The sequence below is a fragment of the Argiope bruennichi genome, chromosome 1 (genome assembly GCF_947563725.1).
Source record: "Argiope bruennichi chromosome 1, qqArgBrue1.1, whole genome shotgun sequence".
NCBI classification, from domain to species: domain Eukaryota; kingdom Metazoa; phylum Arthropoda; class Arachnida; order Araneae; family Araneidae; genus Argiope; species Argiope bruennichi.
The window spans coordinates 68524935-68548483 of NC_079151.1; the positions used below are offsets into that span (position 1 = coordinate 68524935).

Genomic DNA, 23549 nt, shown 5'->3' on the forward strand with positions numbered 1-23549 from the left:
ATGTAAATTCATTAACTAGCAAAAATTTATTGTATTTTATAACATACAAAGTATTGTTTCAAAATGTACTTAACAGTACTTTTGAAAGTTTGTTAAAGCTAGAGAAAAGGATGATAATTAAATAAAATTGAAATCATTATAGTGTTAAGTTGTTAATGTAAAAATGATAAAAAAAAATATCATCCGAAGTTATTTAGGAAAAATATTCTAATTTAATTAATTTTTAATTAAAAATTTAATTACAATTCTTAGAAAATCTTTTCATAGCAAGCATTTAACGTATAAGAAAAAGCTACATTTTAATTGTGATAATCTTTGTCCAGAAACCTAACTACTCTGTAGAAAGTTTTGGATGACTTATCATCAACCTGTATACCGCAATTTACAGATGCTATGCCAACCTAAAAACATTATCCTGTTAAAAGTAGAAAAATGAATAATAATAAAAAATCTTTTAACAAAGTTTTAAAGGAAAATAAAAAATAATAATGTGCTAAGTCTATTAAAATCTTTTCACGCAAGGAAGAACATGAAACAAATATTTTCTTTTTCTCATAATCCACTTTCTTTCTATTAATAAAATGGATTTATTATATTATATAAATAATGTAAGTCTTTCATCTGCTATTTCTCAACAAAAAAATACTTTTAATTTTCCCCACAAGCCATGCATTTAAGTGCTTTCTTCTTGTAATTGGCTTTACAAGGAATCTCAGAGGCTTAAAGAAAAGAGTATGAAAGAATGCAGCTTACCAAATATGAATGGATTCTTTCAGAATTCATTCTTATTTATAATCTTATTTTTCTTGTGCTATGTTATCATTAATATTATATTTCTGTTGTTTTAAAACAAGAAAGATTTATTCAAGAATGGCTGCAAACAATTTATTTTGTTCGCTTTTTTTATTGCTTATATTCAAGGAAAAAAATTAAATTTTATTTTTAATTTTTGCACTTTTCTATTAAATTAGGCAATTCTGTTGTAATAGTATACAGAGAAAATAAATGCCGCAGGTTTTTTTTTTAAATTCTTATTTTTATTCAGATTTAGCATTTCTGATTCAGAATATATATTTATATAGATTCTTTTTTTATATTTTTTTAATATTTTTTTATATTTTTTTAATAATTTTTTTGGTTTAATTTTTATTTGATTTTTGTTTTTCCTATTAACTTGATTCTAATACTTTTGTATATATATATATATATATATATATATATAAATTTGAAATGCAAAAGTATCATTTCAGTAACATAAGCTTTTTTTTTCAATATTATTATTCTATGCTTTGCTATATTTTAATCTGCTTATAAAATTAGCTATCACTTTGAAATCAAACTTAAGAATTATTTCGTTAGTTTGAAACTCTGTATTTTAAACTACTAAGACAATTAATTTTGTTTTCATCTTTAGGTGTTTCTTAATTATGTTCCAACTGCCTGCCTTTATCTTAAAATTATATAACTATATTCAAACTTAATCTGTGTTGACAAAAAGTAAAGAAAAACACGCAATAATACGAAACAATATGAAAAATTCATCCTAATAATAGTATGAAAGCTTATTAATATTGTGAATCTAAGTTATCGATTTATGTGAGTTTTATTCGAGCTTGTAAACATCTAATTGAAAAGAAGGGAGAAATATCTTTGATGTTTCCTCAAGAGAGCAGATCAAAGGACAGACCGGCTGCTTTTAATAAATTATTGTCGTTGAAAGAAGATGCAGTGATACCGTTTTCTTGCGATCTGAAGTTCGTTTGATTACTTGTTTACAAGAAAGATGGATCATGCAAACATTTTTAAAAGTTTCGCTTCAAGCACTGCAAACAAATTAATGAGTTTTTAAGAAGTTTAAACAAAATGTATGGAAGGATAGTAAAACTTGACAATCAAATAAAAATAAAAATATTTTATATAATTTTTTCAATGATAAAATTTGAAATCTTCCTAGATACAGCATTTGATTTCTAACGTAAATAAATAGAGTACAGATATACATAAAAATTCTGATAAAATAATATAAATATATTAAAATTAAAATTCTTACTAATGATAAAATATTTAATTCATGAAATAAAGAACATTCTGATCAATAAAACAGAGCTCAGTTTAAAAAACATTCAGCTGTTTGCAATAATTCTTTAAGAACAGTCTTCATGAATGAAAATGCAACAGTTTTTTTTAATACTTTTAATCTAAAACAATACTTTGAATACATTCTTTGTTAAAAAATATCGAAATTTAATTCTCATAGAGTGTTCTTTTTAAATGAATAAAATAATTTATTTGGACTTTTTTCAATTTTTCTTAAGTTTTACTCATTTTCAAGGAAGAAAAAAACTAAAAATTCAATTTATTTTCGTTTTTTTTAGATTAAAATTGATGAGCCTGTTAAGAGTAATCTTTCAATGTAATTTCTTAGCTCAAGCATCTGTTCTCAACATTCCACATTTTTTTTATGGAAGCAAAATCCATCACTAGAGTTCATTTTTTTTTTTTTCACTTGAGCATAGACAAGAAAAAAAACCCAATATAAAATTTGATGCCCTATGAAAAAAGATACCAGTATTGAAAACCGATACTAATGGTGCATATACTTAACCCTAAACAACAAATGCGTAGAAATTTTGAATATGATTTCAAAACTCTTGAGTTGAAAATGAAAATAGTTTTTCAAAAATAAAAATGAAAGAAAGAAAAAAAACTTTATTTATTTTATCATTTTAATTACAAAAAGGATTTTATGCTATAAAGTGGAATTTTCTTTGTGAATTGCATTATTTGTCAGTTCTATTCGTTATTTATATTTTTATGTTTGTGATAGAATCAATAAATAAAATAAAAATTATTCCAAAACATAGCTGAAAATTAAACATAATAACACAAAGCTCTCTTCCAAGTATTTGAGATAAAAATTTATTTCTAGTCTTAATTAGAATTTTTTTTTAATTAAGTTGCCCCCTCCCCCTTTTTTTTTCTTTTGCATTATAGTATATTGACGATTTTGCCTTAATTTTGGTCATCAATTTATAAAACTGTTAAATATTTAATTTAATGATTCATTCGGGTTTTTTTCTATTTCAGTAAATTTAGAATAATACTGTCAAACAAATGCATAAATAAAGCTTAAATATTTTAACTGAAGTTATAATTAAGTTAATTACATTAAAGAAACTACACTGAATTCAAGAAACACTAAGATACACGCTAGGACTATTCTGAAATGAGCCTCGTAAGTTTGAACCGATTTTAAATTACGGAAAGGATTATACTTAATGTAATCTTAATCTTAATTCATTTATGTCCTAATAAATTTCCTAATTTTTCATCTTAAATGAATCCTCTTTACTCTAAAATTTATTCTTATTTATCTGATCCAAATCCCACTTTATTTCTTTACTAGCAGCCTTTGGCGAAAAGCTGGTTCGCCAATCTTAATGCTCGTTAAAATTTTAATAATTAAATATTTTATGGAACTTTTATTTTAATAGCTTCTTCATCAAAATATTTTAAAGCTTCAAATTTTGATAGTCATATAATTCATTCATAATATTATAAAGGCCTTCAGCCATAACGTAATATGTATCTCTCTTATTTTCTGTTAGTTCCCGCATAATTTATGCTTTAAATTAAAGTGGAAATGGTTAAATTGAAATTAATATAAGAACATTTTTTACTGAAATAAAGCATTTTTTTTTAAATATGAGTACTGAAAACAAAGTCGCTGAGTATTTAAATCTTTGGGCACTAAAGAATATCTTTCTTAATTTATGTAACATCTCAAGAAGTTTTCTACAAAATTTTCTCAGATTCATCATGAACAGATCAATTAACAGTGTTTAGTTTTAAATGCATGAAACTCTAACAAAATAAACAGAGTCGTTTGATATAATCGGTCGAAAACAGATTAAGCCTTCAAAACCAAATCCGTATCCGTTGAAAATAGAGTTGTCAACAATCAGAACACAATGCGCATGCGTGAATTTTCAACGCCAATTATGGTAGAGCAAATGCGTGAATTTTTTACGCCAGTTGGGGTAACGCTACGCGGATTAGAAATTTTTAATTTCCTTTATTCTGTTTCATTTTAATTCAAAAGTACTTCGGAATGAATCTGAAAGATCGATTCATTAACAATGTTTAATTTTAAATGCATCAAACATTAAGAAAATAAACAGAATCGTTTGAAATAATCAGTCGAAAAATGTTAAGCCTAAGCCTCATTAGCATGGGAAAAAAACTGAAACCTTACTCATTTGTCGGTGGGGAAAATGAAAAGATATTTTTGGCGGGAAAGTTAGTTTTCAATTAATAATTAAAATTCTAATTAAAAATTCAAAAAAGACATCCCAGGTGTACATTCCCGACCTCCAAGGTATACATGTACCAAATTAGGTAGCTGCAGGTCAAATGGTCAGGCCTGTAGAGCGCCAACACACACACACACACACATTGAGCTTTATTATAACATGCGATAACATGCGCTTCAAGAAAAGGCTAATAACGCTTTAGTTTCCCCCACACCCAGTGAATGGATAAAAATCCCTAACACTTAACACATTCCTTTTAAAAATACACATAAGATACCCTTTCCTAAATCGATACTCGTCAAGGAAATCCCTATCAGAATCTCTTAGTAAAAACTGTAAGGGAAATTTTCAAATATTTTGTTTTTGTACTCTGGTTTGAGCGAACGCGTTCCAACTTTGTCCATATACATATACTGAATTTTAAGATAATCAAATTCATTTTCTTTCTTAAAGAATCGTCTATCAGAATGATAAATTAGAATATTTCGGGATGAATTCTACTGACATTATTCGAAAATATTTAGTACCATATCAAATAGATAAAATTAAATATTAATTTTTCATCGTTTCATCAAATATTTAATTACGTGTTTTTTCCTTGCATTTCTGAAAGTTAAAAAAGAAAGTTCTGCTTATTATATGCGCAGTTTAGACGAGTAATAAGAAAATAACACTGAATTACCGCATTAGTCAATATGCCGCTTGAATTAGTTTCCCTTAATACTTGTGCTTTTAACAGCACTAAGATACCATGGAATATAATTCCATTATTAAATTCTGTATACAATAAACAGAACAAATGTGAAGCCCTTAAAATAGCATGGCTTTAATGTCTGTTACAGTTTAATTCTTTAAAATATTTTGTGAATGAAATCATGCACATCAAGTTATAAATAAGAGATTTAACTGAGACTAAATGAAACAACCAGCTAAATACAAAAATATAGCTAAATACAACAACCAGCTAAATACAAAAATATAGCTAAATGAAACAACCAGCTAAATACAAAAATATAGCTAAATACAACAACCAGCTAAATACAAAAATATAGCTAAATACAACAACCAGCTAAATACAAAAATATAGCTAAATACAACAACCAGCTAAATACAAAAATATAGCTAAATACAACAACCAGCTAAATACAAAAATATAGCTAAATACAACAACCAGCTAAATACAAAAATATAGCTAAATACAACAACCAACTAAATACAAAAATATAGCTAAATACAACAGCCAGCTAAATACAAAAATATAGCTAAATACAGCAACCAGCCAATCGTCAAAGGAAACTGGATTACCCAAAGAGTTACATTTTTAAAGGCATTTAGGATGGTATGTGGTTCCACTCTATTAGGAATATTTATGCACACAATAAACGAAATAGGTGAAAAAGATATTAAAAAGCACAACTTTAACTTATGACAATTTCATACTTAAAAGTACTGTGTTGGAGGAATCAAGAACAACAAGTTAAGCACTACAGATTTAATTAAGTTAATCACTACTAATTTTCTTAGAGAACACACGAATCGCCAAAGGCGGCTAGTATATAATAAATTAGTATCAAGAGAACTATAGAAATAGGTAGTATTCTTTTAAGGAATCTACTTAAAGCAAGATGAACTGATGGATTTGATGAAATCTTTCCGCCTACTAATTTCTTGGCTTCGTTAAGAAAACCAGTCTAATGAAACCACTCAGATTTCAACTGGAAAAAGAAGAATTTACAATTTAAAATTTAAGTCATGAATAACTAATTTCGTATCATTTTATTTATTTATTTATTTAGCAAAGAATGCATGTTCAAAAACAGAACTTTCCTTAATCCAGAAACGAGTTTAAAGTAAAAATGGAAAGTAGCAAGCCACTTCAATTAGAAGAACACGAATACTTTCCAACTGAACTTTCCCCCCAAAATAATTACAGAGAAGACAACAACCCAATCCAAAACAAATCTCTTTCCAACTCACTACCCCTAGAAGTTTCGTGAGCGCACTTGAACCTTTAAAACCAATCGATTATTCAATTAGCAGACATCCCCATAAATGAGCAGCTTGTAAGGAAACCTGTTGCGTCCGCAGCGCCCTCAAACGTCACACAACTGAATAACTCCACGTGAGTCCAGTTTAAGCGCGTTTCGAAAATGTGCGCTTTTTTCCAATCCTCAAGGATGGCTATTCGTCCAGTACCTGCTTCTCTCAGAATGGTCATTGTGTTGCCAATGTGGTAAACAAACGTTTTAGAGGAAAGATTCGTTTGTAAAGAGCTGTTAATGGTAAGCGAATCTCTTTATTGAAATTTCTGTTCATTTTTAAATAATCGTTTGGTTTCAGCGAATCGCTAGTATCAGATAATTCTATAGGGAAATATTCTGAAATATGTTTATGCCATGTTATGAAATTTTATCGAAATTAATAAAATTGGAAATTTCATAAATAATTTGTACACTACAGAAATAGATCAACTTCAATTTTTTCTTCATGTGTTCTATGACGCAGAAGGAATGTTTTAATGAAGGTTTCATGGAATTAAATAAATATTTATTTTTTATTAAATAAAAACTATATGCATAAGGGAAAAATATTTTATTTTTGCCGTTGTCATGACTTTTCAATTAAATTATTGCGGGTATTTTAAACCGTTTTATTTATCTGCTTCTGAGCTGACACTTGCAATTTTGTGTCATTTGTAAAAATGATTTAATTACATTTTTAAAAAATTACCTTAGTGGTTTTTAAAAAAATAATTGTAAGACAATTGTAAGATTAATATTTTCATTTTAATGGGGGTTTTTTGTAATTTTCGACTTGATAAATCTATTTTCTACATTGTATTTTAAATTAAACTATTTGTTAAATTAAATATTACATTTGGAAGCATTTTCTTTCTAAGCAAAACCGAGTATAAACACTATAAAATTAATTAATTAAATAAAAACACATTTTTATTTATCATAAAATATTCACTCACTTTAGTCGCATTTGCTTTTTTAAAACAAAATAAAAATATGAAAAGAAAATTTAGTAAACACACTAAACTATAAGGCAAATTCGTATTTATTATAAGACTTAGAAATTAAAAATTTTGAAAAAAGCAGCAATTAAAATTCAAATTTAGAGAAAATAATATTCAAAATCATTTTTAAGTTTTATACTTTGAAGCAATTTACAGGAAATAGTTAATTAAGTCAAAAATATGCTGAGATGTGATATAATTCTGCAATTTTAATAACTGACTCTTAGTCAGTTTATTATTACCGAAAAATTGTTTGTTCACTACTGTTTAGCAAAAAGCTTCGTTAACTTACTTCAAAATGAAATTATATCTTTATTTCGCATTTCTGATTTGAGCTTCAAATGTATATTTTGTTACTTAAATAAAGATCAAATTAATTAACAGCATGTTTTCATTCACCTCTGTCGGTTATAAACTTCTTGAGCGTAAAAATAACAAAATTTCAGAACATTGATGAAAATAAATAATATTACCTGATTATTGAATGCATATAGCAATTATATTTATTTTTCGAAATAATTAATAATAAGAATTGATTATAAATGATTAAAGAATAAATGAACATTGCAGAAACCATCAAATATTATTGCAGTCTTATATTATAGCATCTATCGTACTTCATTGGAATTTTAATAATATTTTCTTTAAAATGTTTCAAACAGAAATGACATCCTCTTCAAAACATCTTTTTTATTTATTTTGAAAGGTAGATCAAACTTTTTTTCTAATCAAGTAACCATAATATCAGCATCGATTTATTTAGGGCGTAAAAGTGCAAATTATTGAAATAGAATTACGATGTCATGTGAATAATTAATTCACGTGTTCTTTAAACATTCGTGTGTTGATTGATATAATTGAGGCTTCGGACTTTTGTTAACTAAATTTTGGGGTTAAAAAAACATACAAAAAATTAAACCTTCTTTTTCGCATATACTTAATCTACTTTTTAAATATTTCTATTTAAGCTCACTTGTTTCATTTTATAGGAAAATAATTTTGTAATTTTTTTTTTTTTTTTTTTTTTTGGTCTTTTCGTGATATGCTACAGGTTTTGCAATTTTATAAGCATATAATAGCAATGCAATAGCTTCACATTTTCAAAACTTGATTTTCAATTAATCAATTAATTTAATTAGGTTTCCATTTCATGCAAACAATGCCACCTGATTGTGAGTTTTAAATTAGATGACTATGTTGAAAATCTTTTTGCTAAAATATACTTTCATTTTTTATTAATATTTATATTAATAAAAAAATTAATAGTTTTCATTTTTTAATTATTAATTTTTATTAATATTTATTTTTAATTCTAACATAGTATAATTTATAATAAATTCTTGAATAATTCTTTGAGACATAAATTATGAAAATTATTCTATAGTGTTCATAAGACTTTAATGCCAAACGACTCTGCTTTCAGTTGTCAATTTTTTTAAAGACATGCTGGGATTCATTAAAATACATTATATTAATTGTAGTTTCATCATTTCCACTTTAATTTAAAATTGAATTTTACGGGCATTATAAAAAATTAGAGAGACGCGTAACACAATTAGGAGAATAATACAAACATATTAGGAGAACAAGTTACATAAAATATTAATTGAACATCTTAGCGAACATTAATACTGGCGAACAGTCTAGTCGTCAAAGAGAAAGGTCTGTAATTCGAATTTGAGATTTCGATGAATGACCGCGTTCCAGACTTTCCTGAGCCCTAAAAATACATTTTTGAAAATATATCTGTCTGTCTGAGCTAGACGGATGAAGATTGGTATACGGACTTTATAATAAATTTTTAGATATCTTTCAAATTTTGTACGAAATCCATTCACTTTTTCTTTACCAAACATGATAACTTCAAAACATAAAGAGATGTAGGAACACAATTTGGCACATAGATTTAATAGCCAAAAGGTGGATCTGTATTCATTTTGTTACAAATTTGTCGGAGGAGTGAACATCTGTCTGTCTGTCTCCTGTAATTTCGCCAGTATGTAAACAAAATGACTCAAAATCATATCAGCTTATAATAATGATACTTGGTTTACAGCTTTAGCATCAAATTTTCACATAAATCTGTCAAAAGTTTTGGCATCATTGATCTGTACTTTCGTATGCATTTAAACATAATTACTGAAAAGCGAAACAATTACAGAAACGAAATTCGATATATAATGTTGTTATTAAAATTTTATTTTGATGTCAAATTATGGTTTCAACGAGAAAGGAGGGAAAAAAAGAGGATCTTAAATGCATATTCGGTTTTTCTTCTCTATATTCCATAGCACAAACTACTCGTGAGCTAGACTCAGTAAAGTAAAATCGAAACACTCAGATTTGCTCAATGATGACAATATTTTTTATGCGAGAAGAAGGGGAGAGGGATGCGTGATTTTCACGTACTATCTGGTAGTACGCGAGAAGCTTTAGGAAGATCACAACCGCTTGTTATACTACTTTTAATTCAATGCCAAAAACATGCGGAAACGAGAGTGAAATAATTTTGAGATAATATATAAAATCCAAAATGCGTTCATTGAGATAAGCAATTATTTAAAGAAAAATCACCTCAGTGTGATTATTGAACATATTTCACTGAATTGAGAAATTTTACGGACTTATAAGATAAAATTCAAATAGAGATAGATATAATTTCATATCTAGAAAAGAATTCAAGTTATACTAGAATATTTTTATCAATATTTTTATACTACAATTATATATTATATATTACAATATTTATATTTCATTTATTTTTTATACAATATTATTATTATACATACAATATTTTTATTTATTTATTCAAGTTATACAACAATATTTTTACAATATTTATATTATTATTATTATTTTGTAATATTTTTATTATACTTACAATATTTTTATTTATATATTCAAGTTATACAACAATATTTTTACAATATTTATATTATTATTATTATTTTGTAATATTTTTATTATACTTACAATATTTTTATTTATATATTCAAGTTATACAACAATATTTTTACAATATTTATATTATTATTATTATTTTGTAATATTTTTATTATACTTACAATATTTTTATTTATATATTCAAGTTATACAACAATATTTTTACAATATTTATATTATTATTATTATTTTGTAATATTTTTATTATACTTACAATATTTTTATTTATATATTCAAGTTATACAACAATATTTTTACAATATTTATTATATTATTAATATTATTTTGTAATATTTGTATACTACAATATTTTTATCGTATACGAAGTACAGAGGAAATATTGTAATCGTCGAAAAATTAGAATCCGAAATTTTGATGAATTGCCAAGTTTTAGACCTCTCTTAATTTGAATAACAAATTTTTGGAAAATGTCAGTCCGTCTGTGTGTCTGTCTATCAGTGATGAAGATAACTTAAGAATGCCTTGATGAAATTGGATACGGATGAAATTTGGCATACGGTCTTTGTACCAAATTTGTGGATTTATTTCTATCGAATTTTGAGCGAAATCTGCTCAAAGAAAGTCTATCTGTCCTGTTGTTCAAATATAAGTTAACACGATAACTACAAAACGAAGAGAGCTAGATGGGTAAAATTTGGTATACATAATTAGCATCTATAGTCTAGACACTTGTCAAATTTTAGGCTAAATCCTACAAGGGGATGACCATCTCCCGATCAGGAATATGTAAAAGCGATAATTCAAAAACGCAATGATTTAAATATATTAAATTTGGTATGGGATTTTTGATACGATTCAGTCGTTTCGAAAACACGCGTCTAAAGCACAAATTCTATTTTCTGATATTATTAACAGAATGCCATGAATTAATTGCGAAATAATTCACACAAGATTCACAATAATTCACACAAAAGATTCAGTAAAAATGCTAAATTGACGCCAAAGGTTAATAAATAGTACGCCAATACTATCCAGTGTATTCTCGGGATAACATCTTTATTAGAGAGTAAACGAGGAAATTTTGGAGAGATCTCTCACCCTGGTTTCTTCATATATGCCTCAAACGAAAATGTTCTATCTTCAAAGTACGTGTTCAAGCAAAGCATTTAATGTTTAAATAATTTTTTTTAAAAAAAAACGCTGTTTTTATAACATTTTATTATTCATATTAATCTATAACATTTCATACCTCCCATAATTATCGCATACCTCCAAGTATCGTATATTTTTGTCCTATATGCTATACCTTGAATATAACCAAAAAAATTATGCATATCCACCATATTTATTGCATCTTTTCTTAGGGTCAAAATCTTCTTGTAATGATATTGTCAAAGGTCCATCTTTTTTATCAACAAAGTTCATGAAATAGAAAAAAATGAAATATAACAAATTTATTTAATGTCCGAGAACGTAGGACAAATTCGGATAGCATATCTCATACATTGACTTTTTAATCAACTTTTGATGTTGTCAGGAGATTTTATGAAAGCTCTGCAATTACAAATTTTCTCTTTATCAAGATATCCGACTCGGTTTGGAGGAGGTTTTTCAAAAAAAAAAAACAAAAAAAAAAAAAACAATATCTTAATGTTTACACGATACTTTTTATTAATATGAAGATAAAATGCTGCATAAAAATGAAATTAATTAAATAAATATTCATCTTTGGAAGAAAAAGCATACTTTGACGCAAATTTTAGCATTTATTTTTCAAAAAACTAGAATTATTCTAGAAAAACTTTTTTTATAGTAATCAAAGAATTATTTTTCACTTTTATCAAAGAATTATATTGGAAAATAAAATTTTTGTGCTTAATTTATGAAATTATCTACGAAATTTTGGAATTTTTATCAACAATATTTATATTAAAACAATCATAAATCGACTACCAGAGAATTCAACATCAAATCCATAGTTCCTTACATTCTACAAAACGTAACGAGCATTAATTGTAAGTTTCATTAAGATATCTTGATTAATTTTTGAGATATGACGATCCTCGTACAGTAGAATTATGAAAGAACTCATTCTTCAGAAAATACATTTAAAGATTTTAAATGTTTATAAATAAACATCGCATGATAATAGTTTGCTTATAACTTGGCTTCTAATTGACTTAGAGACAAAATAAAGATATCTCTGGAAACAGAAACCTACTTGTTTTTTGAAACAGCTAAACAATAATAATAATGCGACTTTTCAACCAAATTCATATTTTAAATCTATTGGACATCTTAAACTAAAGATTCCTTTCCCACCAATTATTTCAACTATACTTAATTTCTTGACATTGAACTTGCATCTTAAATGATTAAATACAGAACAGAATGCCGTCTCATACCCCCGTATCCGTAACCATTCTGATCACTGAACGGTTTGGGGGGCATGTTGCAGGAATTTTATTTAAATATCAAAATATTGACAGCAGAAAAAAATAACTATGAACAGAATTTACAGGCAGATAAGAAACGATATTGAGATGAAACCGTTTACAAAGATTTTCAACTTGGAAAAATTATTTGGAATAACAATTTGCAGAAAGATAAAATGTATGAAAATATATATGAATTCAATGATTAAATACAAGCAAAATCATATTATAAAAGCGTCTTTATTCAAATTCTTTTGTTCCTTCATTTGAGTATAAATAATGGACCCATCTTTCAATTCCTTCTTCTCAATTCATTTATTTTTTAGCACATATTTCAAAAGAATTTATCTACCTCTGCCGAGCTCCTTAATCTACAACCACCTTCTTCTGAACCATACTTTTAATTAAATTTGCGTCACCGTATACCGAAAACTACCATTATGTGCTCCATCGAATAAAGGAAATTGGATACACAAAATGGTGAGAATCATTACCTTAGCTCAGAAATAGGGAAACCCGCATCATCTTCATGTTCCTTTTTTTTTCCTCCCCCGTTTTATCCATGTTTCGTTCGTTTTTCCACTGAACACCTAATTGGCGTAAAAGGGATTTCGTGTTTTTTTTAAATGGTCGATAAGGAAACAAATTGCTGTAGAAATGGAAGCTAAAGGAGAAGATTATGTGTTTATTTATTTGGATAATAAGGGGTAAATGTCAGATATCGTAAAAGGGTCACATTTGGTGGAAAAGTAATGCTCCAAAGATGAAGAAAGTGCAAGTAATGTAAAATAAAAAAAAAGCGCAGGCGAAATGAAGATGAAGTTAAACTCATTCAATTTAATTTTATAATAATGCGCAAAAAATGTAAAGTTTTATTTTTTATTTTTTAAATGTTACATTTCTTTTTTTTTTAACTATTTAGGGTTATTAGGTTAGTTTTCTTAACTATGAGTCATTTAATAGTTATTAGGTCTCTCCAAATTCCCAAACTGGTTCTCAAATTCTATGAATAAAATAATCGAACACAAATATCTAAACTCGAAACCGGATTCTTACATCCTAAATTTTTGTCTTTTTATAAAAACGTAATGAACATATAATTACATTTACAAAGCTCTTAACTTAATTTCCTTCCCAGGGTTTCTTTTTTATTTTTTAACTCAGTTTAAAAGCTGATGGTTAAACCAGAGTTAAGCCTCAACCTACCTTTTATTTATTTATTTTTTCAAAAATTTGCAACCGAATTACTCAGACATTTATATTGTTCACTAACGTGCTTGTGTAACGGTGACCAGTATAAAAAAATAATTTATATACTATTTTATTCTAATTATACATCTATACTATTTTTCTGTAATATCATTACACAGTTTAATCTAAAATAAAATAAATCCCAAATAAAAATCCGAATCTACTGATCTTTTTATAATTTTCTTCAAGATAAATCAAATATTCACAGATGTATCAAATTGTTGCTTTGTTTATGCCTTTATATTGAAATGATGATAATGTATCATTTTGATAGAACATTAAAATGATGGTTTTATGCTACTTACTGTAATACTAACTGTACAAAACACAAATGGCAACAAAGAGCTGTAACCGCAGTGCTAGTAATTTGAAATATTGTGTGCGATGTGCAATCGTGTTGTCTATACCAAGAATTGTTTGGATAATCATTTAAACTCTTGAGGAGAGTGCTAATTGCATAATCACTGCTGTATCGTGCATAAAACACCTTACTTCCTTTTATCTTCTGAAATATACACAATGGATTCAAAAATTCATTTGGCTAAGTACACTTGGAATGAGCTCAGAGAGCATGAATCAACACAGTGCTTTTTACTATATAACAAACTAGGTATATAAAGAAAAAAAAATAGTTGCTAAATATAGTGATCAAAGAATTCGATCTCACGATTTTGGTAAATGATTTAGACCTTCCTCGGTCAGGAAAACAATTTTTTGAAATAAGATACATCTATTTGTGAACACGATTGTTCAAAAACATTTAGAACTAGAAAGATGAAATTTTGTACAAAAGGTTTTAAATATTGAATGTTGGTGCACAGTATTAAGAGCAATAATTAAATTTTAAAATAAAACATTTATTATAAATGTGAGAAAAATTATACATTCCATATCTTGAATATTAATAACACATTTCTTATTTCATACAATGCTATGTTCATATAAGTATGTTTTCAATTAGAAACACTTCTAACCGTCACCTGAAAGTAAGCGAATGTCTATGAGTTCTAAATAAATACATCACTATGAATTGAATAAAATGCTTTTCCACTTGTATTTGACAAACAAAACCACCCTGAAGTTTTTCAATGAAGTCCATTACATCTTTGGATAATTTGTTGTAATTAACTTGTTCACATTCTTTTTCTTCGCTTAAATTTGTCTTCAACTAATTCATTAATTAAACTATAGGCTTATCTTTTAAAAGGAATTGAGAAATAATGAATAAAGCTGAAAATTCGAACATTTAAAAAAAAAAAAAGGAAAACAGCACGTAAAGCTGAAACTCTGCACTCTTTGCATCAAATAAACTAAGAAAATTATCATTACAATAGTTACAAATGAATCGGGATTGCGATGAAACGACATATAAATGTAAACGACGAATAAATGAGAAACGTGGGAACATTGCTTTAATAGAACATCTTAAACGTAAAGTTCATATTGATCCAATTTACCGATTAAAAAATGAAATACGGCAAACAATTTATATCTGATGAGATGCTATTTTTATCTCTTTAAGGAAAGGTCATTTAGTTAAAATTAAAAGTAATTTGCACAATACTGCACTGATAATTTATTTGTTGCGCCGTAAATCATGCGAATCCAAATCGCAACATATTGTAAATAGAGACCTGTTAGTTATTTTATTGATTTAAAATAAAGAGAAAGTTTATTCTTTTCATTCACTTCAATTCTTAACTTTATTTCTGAGCAAAAATCATTTTAGCGAATTATTTCTCATCAATACATATGACTTCCTCTTGACAACTGATTTTGATGAAAATAAAAACTGTTAATATTAACATTATTTTCATTAATTTGGTTTTATAATAAAACAGGCAGATGAAAAAGAATGAATTAAAAACTTTTATTTAATCTTGAAAACTAATTTTTTTAGCAAATCATTTATTTAAAATTATTCAATATTAAATAGTTTAAATTCTCAGGCGACAAATTTCGAGGCTGGATATTTATCTCTACGATATACAGAGAAGTACTGGAAATTTGCTCACGTTTCATATCTTAAATCACTTTTATTTGACTCAAATTGTTTTAAGTTCGTAATAATAGAGTTTTGAAAATAATTTTTCAATCTTTTTTTTAATGTGCAAGAGTTTTTTTTTTTTAATTTTGTTTTCTTATGAGGCTCGAAGGAAGGAAATTTTTGTTATTAATGCGAAAAAAGTAAAACTAAATTAAAATATACAAAGAATATTATATAACAGTAACTTACAAAATATACAGGGAGAAAATATTAGAAATTAAAACTTCGCATTACACTCAAAATATACCATGAGATTAGAGTTTTCCCAATAAATTTCAAGCAGTTAAACAGTTGATTGATTATTGGCCTAACTTACTTAAAAAGGTAACTCGACGTAATTCTTACAATTTTCAGAATTGCTCACGCATAAATATTTGGCTCGGCTCACATATAAGCATTTGTTGCATAGGGATTCCACCTTCGATGCACATTATTCCATGCTTATAACAAGCTCTAGGCATTCTAATGAAATGCCTGCATTTAATTATCAGCGCGTTCTGTTACCTACTATCTCTCTGTAATTCTATAAAACCTTTAAATACAGCCTTAATAAAGTTGTCCATAGCCATTTTTTTATTTATATTAAAATTGTTAGTTTTCCTATAATTTGATTTGATTTGTTAGCATATTTTGCACAGTCACAGTTTTTTCTATGGCTAGATATTTTCTACAAACTATGCAATTTAAAAAATCATATTAAACAAGCTTATTACAGAACAAGATTTTATCACATATTTGGCACAGTATGAACAAAAATGGACCTTGCATCACTAAATGTCATCAAATCAAACTTTGTATTAAGTTCAGCAATAATTGAAACATACAAATTGGATTGATGTTATTTACCCTTATCAAGATTATTCATCTATAAGCAAGCAATTCATATATAAGATAATTCATAAGCAATTTGATTTCATTCTTTATTCTCTTCTGCCTTATTTATATATTATATATAATGAATAAAATATCGGCTTTAATTAACCACTCGATGCAATCAATTTTTCATTAAAATTATAACTAATCATTTTTTAATTATAACAGAAAATTCAAGACATTCTTTGTTCCACTATTAAGGACTATCGTCTTTGTTCTCCGTCAATTGCAATCTGTTTTACAATTTCGTTATTCAAAGCATTGAAATAAATTTCTTGAATACCAACCTTTTCATTTAAAATAAACAATTTATTTTCTGAAAAACTTCATTTTTGAATCATTCGAAAAGCAGCTCTTTCCCTCTTTTCAATTCTCACGATTAAATCATTAAAAATATCGAACGCAGTGAAAGATAACTTTTAGCATTTCACTGTACTTTAATTATGAGTAAATATTATTATAAAAGAAATTTGGTAACGCGTACAAAAAGGCAAAATTCCAGTTTTCTATAAAAATTTTATATCGCCAATTGAAGTCAATCAAATTTTAAAAATAATATACACTCCAGTTGGAAGATATTCTCCAACTAGATTATTTTTTAAAATTCTGAAGTTTTGCGCTTTTATTTATTTATTTAATAATGTTTTTACTAAACACTTTTATTAAATATACAAAGAATACAAAATCAGATATGCATATACTAAATAAATATTATTTGAATTTGTATAATGCAAAATCAGATATACATGTTTCGACATCTAAGAAGGTTCGGTATTATTTCTAAATCAAATGTGTAAAATGATTTTGAGTCAAATATGTATGCACACGTCCATTTTCCTTCCAAAGTTCAGGATACTAACCGTTACGGATTCAGACATTTTGCATTCCTAAGTTGTAAGTATTATAAAGTCTCTCTTTTAATAAGTTTATTGGCACATTACAATTTAATAAATTTGCTAATTAATCATTTTAAGTCAATTTATTTATTCTAGCACTTTATAAAAATGCATACATTTTATTAATTTATTTATTGTTATTCATGACCACGCGACATCTCTGACTATATCTACTATTTATGTAGATTCTTGGTATTTATAAATGCTGTAATAAATAAGTCAACATAATGAAATAGATAAGAACCTGGACAATTATATTTCATAAAGTGTTCATTTTATTCTAATACTTTATTACTTAACAAAAAAGTGTTAATTTTATTCTAATACTTTATTATATATAACTTATCCTAATATTCTATAACAAATAAAATTTGAATATCACAGTTTTATCTTGTAACTAAGTTATTATCATTTTTAAAAGATCTGCTAATGGGTCTTTTTCAGTCCAACTGTTTTAGGCAGTCGCCTGGTCGGAAATCCGCAATTGTTAATCGCTTATAGTTTCGCAAACTTCACGACAGTGTCACATCTTGAGAAATAAAAATAATAAAAAAAAATTATAGCATTTTGCGGACATGCAGTGACAATGGTAATCCTTATGATAAGTTCCGTATATCTTAGCCATCTTAACATTTATACAGATTTGCAATTTCAGCTTTAAACGTTTCGATGAACTGTAATATACGACTGATGTACAACATGCACTGGTTCGTTCGGATGGCGTTTCGTATCATAATGTTCAGACTTGTTTTAGTTTACTTTCCTTCTTTATGTATGTTGAATTTTGTATCATTCTGAATTTCCTATCTAATAATTTATTCAGATTACCTATTCCACAATAAATAAATAAGATAAATAAATCTTTCCACACAACAAAATCATAGCTATTGAAAATACGATAACAGCCACTTCTTAAATATAAATAAATCAGTATTAGCAATTTATAAATGTTGTTTAATTAATTTAAATGCAAGAAACATTTCTTTAGTCTAATAATACAAATTTTAGTTGTTATATTTGAATCATGCTTCCCTCAATATAAAAACACTTCTCCATTAACTATTTCTTCCGAATAAATCAATTTCAAATAACAAAAGTTTTATTTGGAAATAAAACGTTTATTTTATATGCGTTATTAAAACCCTTACAAACGCAGCCTGAAAGACATTATTGAATTAAAAGGAATTATAAAAGTCCCATAAAGTCCATCTTTCGATTGAATTTTCAGTTTAAACATTTAGAACTAACTAGAGAATTTAGAATGCAACAAAATCTTTATATCTTTCAGTAAATAGCTAACCTTTGTCATGTTTATGTATTTCTGTAAAGTTACTGACGAAAATTGCAGTCGATATTACATAGTATATATAATCTAATTTCAAATCCATTCAGATAATAAGATTTATGTTGCACTGAATTCCTTTTCATGGAAATTATAATCTAGTATATCCTATAATATAAATCGGAATTATTAAACTTGAAGTCAGATCGTAAATTTATTTAAGAAAAGGTTTTGAGTCCTTCTATTTGACCAAGTATACAGGCTTGAAAAAAGCAGAATCTAGAAACAGGATAGACCAGTTTTATCTAAGAAAATAATATTAGAAACTTGAAAATGCCAATGCAATTTTCCTGTCTTTGCACCATTTCTGTTAAACATGTTATGTCATATTGACACCGGTTGAAGAAATTCAGAGAATAATCTCTGTTAGTAAACTATCGAGAACTATTTGTTTAAATAATTGATAAAACTATAAAATTCACGTACGTATGTTCCAAAAACTTAAAATAACTCGCATCAGTCCAAATTATAATTCAGCTGCAAATTATACTATTATTATTCGCCAAGTTCAGATCAATTTCTTGGCTCATTGGAATACTTATTTATTATTTGTTTCTTTTAATCTATCCGCTATGGTGACCATTGGTTCACCAAGATTAATGCTTGCTATAAACTTCAATTAAATATCCTTATGATTTTAATATCTTCCTCAGAAAAGTATTCTAAAATTTCAAATTTTGATAAGCCAGAAATTTTTATTGCTTTTATGCCTTACATTTTTTTATTCATTGCATTAAATAGCAAAGTATTATCTTCTATTTTCTGCCATCTGATTAAAATGTTCACTTCTGAAATTAAATTGAATTGAAATAAATTTCAAAAATTTATTAAACGCATGCCATAAACGAAAACCAAACCAACATGAGAAGATAAAGCCTAACTTCAAATCTTTATTAACAACAGTGGAAGAAAAATCCGAGATAAAAATATTTGTAGCAACAATGTAAACGATTTGAAATTCATTTCAACAAAGAAATATATTGACATAAAGTAATTTTTCAATTTTTTTTAATTATAATAAATAAATTTTTAAACGATGCGGCAACAAAATTGATATCAGTGCAATTATAATTTTTTTTTTTAATTTTAAGATTTAAAGACTATTTTTGAGCCGTAATATTCTCGAAAGTTATAATGAAAAAGTTAAAATTTTAATAAACATTTCCTAATTTATTACATACTATATTATATTACATTATATATATATATACACGCCAAATTCGGCAGCTCTAGATCTTAAGGTCTGACCCTAAAGTTTCAACACACATATAATTAAATTCATTAATAGATATAAAACTGTTGATTGGTAAAATAATACTAATTTTGACATTAGAACTGTTAAATGTTTTAAATTTTTGTTCTCAATCAGTATCTCCTTCTTTTAACACCTGAATAATTCATATTCTTTAGTATGTAATATTCTTAATCTAATTAATATTAAAGTTTCTTTGATTTTTCTGCATAGCGTAAAACTTTATTTAAATAAGTTTAGTTAAACTATCTGTTAAATGAAATTGCTTTCCTTTGGTAAAAAAATAATAACTAAGGTATTTTGCATAAACCTCGTAAAAGAAAATAATACCGTATGCAATATAATATCGATAAAAATGTCTCTTCTGAACTTTCACACTATGTATTTCAATTGTTAAGCAGAAAGTTGTAAAACTCTTTCTCTCTTTAATTATAACAGTTTAAAGTATCGTTTTCCATAAGCATATTGTACTTAATCAAACCAAAATTGCACTATCATTGACAGGAATTTTTAAATTATTGTTTCTTAGTTTATTTATTACGCAATAGAAGATAGTTAGAATTATGTAAGGTAATTAAAATGGATGTATAAACATTTATAAATATACTTTATTTGTTTAAGATAAAATTTATTTCCTTAAATAAAAGCTAAATAAATAAACTTGTAAAAAATACAAATTTTATAGATGATAAAATTTTAAGATAATATTAATATTTTATCAAGTTAGTTTCCTATTCGTTTCATTATGTTTACTTAAAATATTTGTAAACTGAAAATCAACTTCAATAGTATTGTGCGCAAATGTAGATGCCAATGTATCATGAATTGTAATAAATAAATAACACGTACATTTTCACAAGATTATTACAAAGAAAAATTCTATAATAATAAATCTTAAATCTTTCCTACTTAAAATAAATCTTTAAACGGTTTAAAATATACAGAAATAGGAAATCAAATTGAGCATGTTATTAAGAGCTGGTCTTCATAATTGTGCATTGACTAGGGACACAAAAATATTTAAATCCTTAAAATAATACAAAACCGTGTAAACTTCGATTTTCTTCCTCGAATTTTCACAATTCGGCATTTTAATGAATAAGATTACTAAGCAGAAACAAAAAATGGTTTCATATAACAAAGGTAATGCTCTTTCACATTTTGAGAACCAAAAGTTGATTTTATCTACTCAACAAATGTCTTTTTATGTACAAAATATAAACAGCTTAAAAATAATGTAAGCTGATATACTGGTATATTAATGTTGGTATAGTATATATATATTGATATAGTATTGTTGGTATACTGCGCATGTTTTTTAAATGGTATATACAAACTTTTTCGTCCTATAATTATGATGCTGCATAAAAAGATTTCCATTACTTGTACAATTAACTTTACATTCTTCTGAAACGTAAACAGTAAACTACTTACCCGCATATTATAAAATTAATAAATGAAATGTATGTCATGGCAAATCCCAGAGTTTAGAACTCCCAAACTTTCCCATGGCAAAGCGACCATGAAACACATTGACCCACAGAGACAGACAGTAGAGGGGGAAAAAATCAACAAAATCTATTGTTCTGAGTTCAAAGCAAATAATTTTAACTCTTTCGAACTGTCTCTGTTTTACCATCGGAAGCAATGACCATGGTTGGTGAATGTTTAAAGTAAACTCGAATTCTACTGAAGCGAGAAGTTTTTGCCATGATTGATTCTGTTCCATTCCATTCCATTTCGAACATACAGATGGCAGCTGTTTTTGTGTTCAAAGCAAAAAAGGAAAAGTTTCTTTTTCGATTGTCTTCACCTCTGAAGACAATCCTGTAATCGGATTACTAAGGTCTTCTTTAAGAAGTTTTGCACAGAATGGGTTCAGAAACGAAGAAATGCTTTTTTTTTTCTTTCTTTTCTTTTTTAAATTCGAGTAATCTTCTTTGACCGGGTCTTCAAACATTTATATGTTATTTATTCTGGGAAAAGTCAACGGCTCAAGAGTAAACTACTTAAGATTTCTGAACAGAATTGGTAACATATACAACCCACTCCCACCCCTTTTTTTAAATCTCACTTTCAGTCTGTAATTTTGTTCTGTTATTAGGGTATTTGGCACACACGAAGGAACATCCCAGGCTAAACATTTATGGGTTATTAGCCGTCTTTCATGACCAGCTCTTCCCCCACGGGATAAATAATACTAATCTACATACGCCAACAAATTTTGATACACTTCTAGTTATTAAAATAAAAGAAAACATAATTTAAAATTGTACTTGAGCAATAAACATAGAATATTCTGCTTAATTATCTAATATCACAAAGTAAAGAAATAAAATGGTAATTGAAATCGGCGAAATCGATTCTGAAGCTAGGGACTCTATCAAAGCTTTACTTCACGATATCTCTTATAAATGAAGATCATTGTCATTGGTGTGTGATCATTGATGATGTATCTTGAAAGTGAATTGGCGATATAAGTATAATGGGATTTATAAAAGGGGCTTCTTTTCCACAAAGGATATTCTGTGAAGTTCTGAGATTTCTACAGAAAATGTAAGGTATTAGCGAATAGGTGACTATTTGTGATTCTTTTTCATTCACATCTAAAGAGGCCATGAGTGCTCGTATAAAAGAAATATGGCGATATCAGGCTGGTTGACAAAGGTTGAGGATTCGAGAGTGGAATTTTTTTTGGTTTTGCTTATTATTTTAAACACAAATATAAGATTTCAATAGGTGAAAGAACTCTAAACCAAATGAATTCTGTGGAATGGATAAAGGACTTCGAACTCGCCATGAAAGCATGAGCCAGTTAAAAAGTTCTCTTTGTTTCTTGCATACTCTCATAATGAGTTTTTTTTTTTTACTGCAATCTACACTGAAGTGAAGCAGATATGCATTTTGTGTATGCATGCTGATCGAATTGGACATAATATCTAAAACTGGACAACAATTTTTTGTCACTTACATTACTTTCATTTTTGAATCATCGTGGTCACATATCCGCCTGGCAGAAAAACAGGTAGTCTACGAGTTAAAGGATTTAGTCCAAAAACCGGTACTCTTCTACAATTTTTATGCAAAAATCATATATTAAATTGGGACAATTTAATTTTTTAAGCCTTGACTTATCAAATTTGCATGTAAATAGTTAAAAGTGAGTCTTAAAAATAATGATGATTTAATTACTTCTCATGGTGTCAAAATTTAG

At 26.8% G+C, this 23549-nt stretch overlaps 1 protein-coding gene across 1 annotated transcript in view; it reads left to right on the plus strand.

The window, feature by feature from the left end:
- Window positions 1-6457: 6457 nt before the first annotated feature.
- Window positions 6458-23549, plus strand: part of LOC129971243 (uncharacterized) — a 148023-nt gene continuing 130931 nt past the window's right edge. Inside the window, exon 1 of the mRNA XM_056084846.1 lies at window positions 6458-6595. The gene's annotated coding sequence lies outside the window, so the exon portion shown is untranslated. The remainder of the gene's footprint in view (window positions 6596-23549) is intronic.